This window comes from Mixophyes fleayi, chromosome 4 (assembly GCF_038048845.1).
Source record: "Mixophyes fleayi isolate aMixFle1 chromosome 4, aMixFle1.hap1, whole genome shotgun sequence".
Taxonomy (NCBI): domain Eukaryota; kingdom Metazoa; phylum Chordata; class Amphibia; order Anura; family Limnodynastidae; genus Mixophyes; species Mixophyes fleayi.
Genome location: NC_134405.1, coordinates 34,042,464 through 34,049,946, shown reverse-complemented (window position 1 = coordinate 34,049,946; position 7,483 = coordinate 34,042,464).

Genomic DNA, 7,483 nt, shown 5'->3' with positions numbered 1-7,483 from the left:
ACTAGTGAGAAGGGTGCTTAGTAGAGATGATCAGGCTTTGTTCCCCGAGAACCAAACACACCCGAACTTAGAAGATCGGGCTCGGCTCAGTACTTTCCAGCACCCTCGGAATCGAAAACCAGGCAAAACCTCAACCTTACGTCGTCGGATCTCGCGAGTTTTGGATTCTATAAGTACCGCCCACCTCTGCGATCCAGCGCCATTTCACAGAGGGACACAGAAGGGGTAGCACAGTCTGTAGAGCAGTTGGGCAGCATCATAGGTAGAATAGAAAGAGGAGGGGGTAACAGTGTTCTTCAAAGTCTACAGTGACATTCAGGAGAGCTCCATTGCTAATTGTCATTGCTGAAATAGAATTAATAGGTCTGGCAGGCTTATTCTTTTGAATCTGCAGTCACATAATGTACGGTGCTATATAGGTTACCCACAAAGAGGAGAGCTCCATTGCTAATTGTCATTGCTGAAATACACATAATAGGTCTGACAGGCTTGGTCTTCTGAATTTGCATACAAATTGTACGGTGTTATATAGGTTACACACAAAGAGGAGAACTCCATTGCTCCATTGCTAATTGCACCACTTTTTTTTACTGACACAGCTGTGTGGCAATGATTCTTAGATGTGCTAGGAACTGCCATGTGTTTGAGTCATTGCTCTGTCGCTTACCATCCAGCCAGGTCGCTGCAGTCTTTGTTTGAAAGTGTATGAAAATAATATTGTGACCTGTGAGGTGGTCAAAATTGACTGTAAATGACTTGAAATTAGTGTTATTGAGGTTAAAAATACTGTAGGGGGGGAAGCAAAAATAAGTGATTTATTAAAATAAATAGGGATTTAAGAAAAAAATCGGGATCCAAAACCAAAACACGCGAGGGCGGTTTTACCAAAACCAAAACACAAAGTTAATCCAGATCCAGATCCAGAACCAAAACCAGAACACTGGGGTCAGTGAATATCTCTAGTGCTTAATAAAGATGAAGTGACAAACAAGTACAAAAAATAAAATTAATAAGCCTTATTTATGCAGCCCCCCAGCCTGACCTGTCCTAGGTAGGGGCCTAGTTTGGCTCTTTGATATATATAGCCATGACTGTACTATGTGTGTATAAACCACATTTATCTCCTCTGCATTTCACATGGAGAGTATGTGAAACATGAATACAGTTATCAATGGGTTCATTCTTCTCTATGTCATGCATATGATCTATGTGCGTAAGCATGTACAATGTGGTGTATAGTCCCTTTCACACATGTGCACATACCACACATATCACAATTAATGACCCATACTCATTTACACGATATATAAAAGCTCCCATACCTTGGCTGAACTTGATGTACTTAATATTGTATTTACATTTGTTGTGCAATCGAATTCCAGCTAGTGTTCTATGGAAACAGAAAACTGGAGGTTGGCTGTAATATGTTGTAATAGATTTAAAGGCAAGAAATCACCCACGCATATGGAAAAACCTTCCCCCCATAATCACGACTCTCAAATTTTTTTTTCAGTTCTAAAAGACTCCAGAATCATTTGCATATATAATTAATATATATAATATTATTAGTAACTCTTCGATAAAAAGTATCTTGTTTAGTGCTCGTGAAGTATGATTGATCCATCGGTGCATTATTTTACCAGCATTCCTCAGGGCAGGTTCAATTCGTCACTAGGAGTCATCCAATATCACCTCGATGTTTGGATCCTCATAGTGGCGACTGTTACGATAAGGAATCTCTGTTAATTTTTTGGTGCTCCTCTATGGGTCGCGAGGGAAAATGAGCAGAGATTTCAGTCAGAACACCGAGGCGATGTGTCTCTACAGAATGTTCCGGCGGAACCTCGCGTCAAATTGAATCTCTCCCTTTGGATTTTCCTGCGTATCTTTAGTGGGGTGTAGTACCTATTAACGGTACTGACAACCCCGACACAGAAGACAACGACATGAGAAGTCCGACTGAATAGGACACCGACCTGCAAAAAAATCTACTTACTGGAATGCAGATTACTTCAGATAACGACTCGCTGTGTGTTGCCTGCTGGAGAAAATTACGTCATCACCAACCGCGACTTGGCTTAAAGCGGCGATGGACGGACCCGCCTGTCATTTATGTCATGTAAGTATTATTTTAGGGGTTAGGGGTGTTAGGGATATTATGGTTAGGAGTTAGGGTTAACCCTAACCCTAACCTTAACCCCTAAAATAATACTTACATGACATATATGACAGGGGGGTCCGTCCATCGCCGCTTTAAGCCAAGTCACGGGTGGTGATTACATAATTTTCTCCAGCCGGCAACACACAGCGAGTCATTATCTGAAGTAATCTGCATTCCGGTAAGTAGGGTTTTTTGCAGGTCGGTGTCCTATTCAGTCGGACTCCTCATGTCCTTGTGTCGCAGTAGTCAGTTGCTCTAACACATGTTCCGAGTAGAATATTTTATAGGTTTGATGATGTCATTTCCTCTGATCCCCTATCATTTTAATTAGTTCAATCTATCTCTAACACATATCAGTGAAGGACTTCATAAAATTAACTAGACTATGTCAACTGCTGATCTTTATAGCAAATCAGAAGCCGTTTTTCACATCTCAATCCCATCATAACTGAATTAACATAGGCATAGTTATTAGAACAGCTATATGGCAATAATTCAATTAAGCCCAGGTTAATTCAGTACAAAAGTAACGTTGGTGTGAAATACTGCTCCCTTCAATGTCCCCCCCCCATGTCCTACACTGATCTGTATCACATACTGACAGTCCTGCACATGAGCTGCATGTTATAGGAGTAGCCTGTACATTAAACAAGACTGAACACGTGTGTAAAGCAGCGCACTGGATTCAAATATCTAGCAGAATAAACTATGTGCAAGACATAAGAACAAGCATGTCCAACACGTCCAACAAGGTGTGTACATCAGTAAGTAAATACACAGATGGAGGACATGTTTTTTAGGTTGTCGGCTACCACAGAAATGAAGTGAGGAGTTATTGACCTGTATTTTCATTGTAAGTCTCCATATTCTTCCTTTATTCCAGTGGATCCCAAACTTTTTCAATTCGAGGCACCCTTAGGGTCTCAATAACTTTTTCAAGGCATCCCTAAGCCAAAATAATTGCCAAGTAGTCCCCGGCCTTGCTTACCACCGGGCCCTGGCCGCGGCATCCCTGTGAAATTGCCGTGGCACCCCAGGGAGCCGTGGCACACAGTTTGGGTACCACTGTTTTAACCCCTTAATGACCTGGAGAGCTCTGCATCAATTGTAATAGTTTAGCTTTGTGTCCACTACCTTATTTTAAGTTGTATCCTCTAACTGATAATCAGTTTATTTGGAAATATGTATTTTCTTTCTTTTCTGTTGCATTGTGGTTAGAAACCATTTAAAAATATAAGATTGTCGGCAGCACTAAGCAGCTAACAGTTGCTATATTCTTTCAATAATGTAAACATCGGTTGTCCTAGCTGCCGGCTGAATTCTATGGTAGTGACTAGGGAAGGGAGTCGATAGGAGACGATAGGAGGGTTCGGACTAATAGGATACATGTCAGTGGAAATCTCCAGCTCAAAAGTAAATAGGTTAGAAAAAAACCCCATAGAACTAACCTAAACTTTGTTAAATGCAGGGGTTTAATGCATTAAAGGGGGTGAGTTTCTTCAGTGCTGTACATGACAGCATTTAAATATTATTATTAAAAACCTTTATTTATGAAGCGCCAACATATTACGCACTGCTTTACAGAAAACGTTTAAAGTCTTTCACATCAGTCTCTCTCCCGGTGGAGCTTACAGTCTAAATTCTCTACCACACAAACACACACAAGGATCAATTTTCATGCACAACCGATTAACATAACAGTATGTTCTTTAACTGTGAGGGGAAACACGCATGAACATGGGGAGAACATACATACTCCACACAAAAGGTGCCCCGGTAGGATTTGAACCCATGACCCCATCACTGTGAGCCAGCAATGCTGACTGTCACTGTGCCTTGGGGGGAGTAATACTGCTCTTAAATCATACGAGGGAACTGGGAAAATGACTGTTTTCCGTAAATATGGACATGGTTATGTGAACCCAAATACAGCACTTCCAATCATACACTAAAATGTGTCCACCTTTATCCTATTTGCCTGCATACTTTACTCAATTTCAAAGTTAAGATATGTTTGAGTCTTAATTTTCCTTTTTTTAAACTTATTTGAACCTTTTCTTTCTCCATTTTATCAATTAATGCGAATGCTACCAATTTTATATGAAACCCATGGAGATTGCACATCAAATTCTGCATGACCTGTTAGGAGCAGCTGGATGGATATAGGGCATACTCCCGAAATTCAGGTCAGTCTCACAGACTCCCGAGAGAGCTGGCAAAACTCCTGTATCCTACTACTGCTGTCCCAAAATGACGGGATTTGCGGCGAATCGCATCATTTAGGCCCCGCCCCTGTGACAAAACACAATTTTTGTTGCGGGGGCAGGGCCAAAATTATGCGTTTGGCTGCGTCTCACCCCCTCCCGCCCTCCTGCTACGCCCCTCTCCCGGAAAGAACTTGCCCAAAGTAGGCAAGTATGGCATACTTGCCAACTGTCCCGGAATGTCCGGGAGACTCCCGCATTTCGGGGGAGTCTCACGGACTACCAGGAGAGTATGGCAATCTCCCGCATCTGCCCATTTCCTAGTGAAGTGGGCAGAATTAGGTCCAAAACGCCGTGATTCACCAGGAATCGTGGCATTTGGCCCCGGCCCCTGCTGTAAAATGATGCGTTTGCATCATTACGCCCACCTTCCCTCAGCAGCTCCCGGATCATACATACCATAAGTTGGTAAGTATGATAGATGGTGTTCCTTACTTAGTATGGGCACTGCGCATTCATGTGCGCCATTTTAAGCTGCTATGAAATTTAGTTTTGCAGGACAAAATATTCAAGGGAGGTGAAAGGCCCCATATACGGAGTAGATACCAGGTTTACTTCCACCACCCCTTAAAAAACAGCTTGCTTATTACACATCCTTGAAGGTGGGGAAAACCAGGTTAAAGACTATACTTTCAATGTAGTGTTCTTTCACCTTCCAGGTGTACATTATACAGCAGGATCAGCCAACCTGAGGCTCTCCAGGTGTGAAACTACATGTCCCAGCATACCTTTCTAGCTATTGCCTGGCTATCTACTGGCAAAGCATGCTGGGGCTTGTCGTTTTACAACACCTGGAGAGCCACAGGTTGGCTAGGCCTGTTATACAGGATGCAATAAAAGGATTAAAATGTATATTGATACATGTAATATAGGCAGTCCTGACAGTTTCCAAAGGAAGCGGTCCTAAATGGCTGTACTTTGTAGTGGCATTTTAACTAATCTTCACCACATGTGTCTCTAGCTGTACCTGCAAAAGAGGTTTTCACAAGAGCACCTCTAAGCCTCATGACAAATAGGCACGATTACACAGAATAAAATGTACTGCACACTAGTGTTCAAATTAAAAGTATGCAGTACAATTATGGGATTGGTGTAATCCCCAGTATAATTTAGTGCTAAAAAATCAGTAACATTCAGTAACTTTTGGATCTGACACTGGCATGCAGTGAGCAGAAGAACCATAATAAATTATTTCCTAGCTGATCTGACAATATAAAGGTGAATTTTACCCGTTCACACCTTCCAATTGCTAAAGGCAATATTTAGTGGTGCTGCCACCTAGTGTCATATTATGGGTAATGCTGATTAAACATTTGTAACATCTGTTAAACAATCGCTGGCTTGTTTGATTTATTCCTTCCTTTTTTCTTGTCCATTGTTTAGTCTTTTTTTTTTGTCTGTATCCTGAACTCTGTCTGCAGGTCACCGCTCTGCATCAGCTTTGTTTGTGCTTCCTGAACAGAAGATTTAACTACTTCCTAGTTGGATTGTATTTTAAAATTTTAGACATAAAAAGCATTAAAAAAAAAAAATTAGAGGAACTAATATTTAATTTAAATTCTGGATCTATATGGACAACACCTTCTTAGACAATCCTGTCCTCCATGTATGACAAATAGGAGGGTCTACCATGGGCCCTTAGTGTTATCTGAATCGTTATTCCTCAGCACTGGACTCAGTCTGTCTATAGCGCTTCGATAGAGCTCTACCGAATCTCTTGGGATAGCTTGCACTGAGCTAATTTTCCCTGCAGAGTCCCTTCTGGAAATACGAGCACAAAGCTGGCTCCTGGTTCAGGAAGTAGAGAATGGCCTCTGGCTGAAGGGAATGTGAATACTCTTTAGTGGATCTGAAGTCCTTCATAAAAAAGGTGCTTTTTACCACATTGAATATATTTTGCCAATGGGCAATCCATTTCCCCACCCACCAAATTGAAACTGAACTTTCACAAGGTGTAATGTTTTTTTTCTCGGTCAGAGAAATTATAATATTTTGTGACTTATTTTTTCAAGAAATCAAAGTTTCTAATTGTTATATATAAGCTTATTATATTGCTCATATTGGCTACCCTCAATCATAGGCAGCATCTTCATAGACTGGTCTCAATCTCACACAACAGTTGGGTTTACTATACATTGCTCGACAGGTTGGTATCAAAAGAGTACAAGACCCGAAACTGAGCTCGTTACTGAAGGTCTTCCCTCTTAGCCAATTGCATCTGGACTTACTGTTTTTTTTCTTAGTCACTTTTTTTAAACACTCAGATGCCAATCCCATGCCACAAAGGTTGGTACACTCGCCTATGCCACAAGGGGCACTAAACTCTTCCACCACTAGCATAATGGGCAGTCACACACAGTACTAACATAACATATACTGTACATATTAATATAAACATATACAAAAAAAAATATTAACATAAACATGGCAAGAACTCACTTAGAAAACTTCCATCCCTGAATAAAATATATTTATATCATCAGTCCAGTTTGTTAGTTATATGTGCTTCTTAGTCCTTAATTTTTTATCTGCTTATCAATAATGAATTGCATGACATTAAGCACACAGTTTGCAACAACCTCTGTCACAATAAAGTTCCATCCACAGCAAACAAATTTAGAGTTCCCCAGCTCCAGAGTTCCCCCTGCTGAACTACAATCTTTTTTCACAGTTCAGTTACAAATACATTTGTAAAACATACTTGGCCACTCTCCCGGAAAGTCCAGGAGACTGCTAAATTTCAGGTAGGTCTCCTGGACTGCCAGGAGAGCATAGCATTCTCCTGCACCCTGCCCACTAGTGAAGTAGGGGAGCGGGGAGTGGGGCCTTGATGACGTGGTTCACCTCAAATCACATATTTATGGCCCCAGAAAATGAAAGTTGAGTATGATGTAAAATCCCCCTGTTCCTGGGACAAGAAGATCAGTGGCTCCTAGAGCCCCCCTCTTCATAATAAAACAAATAAAATTCCAACTGTACACATCAACCAAGGGCATGGCTGCCATAAGTGCAGGTGGTGCAGTTATTATGGGGTCACAGATGACGGGAGCCCACCTTC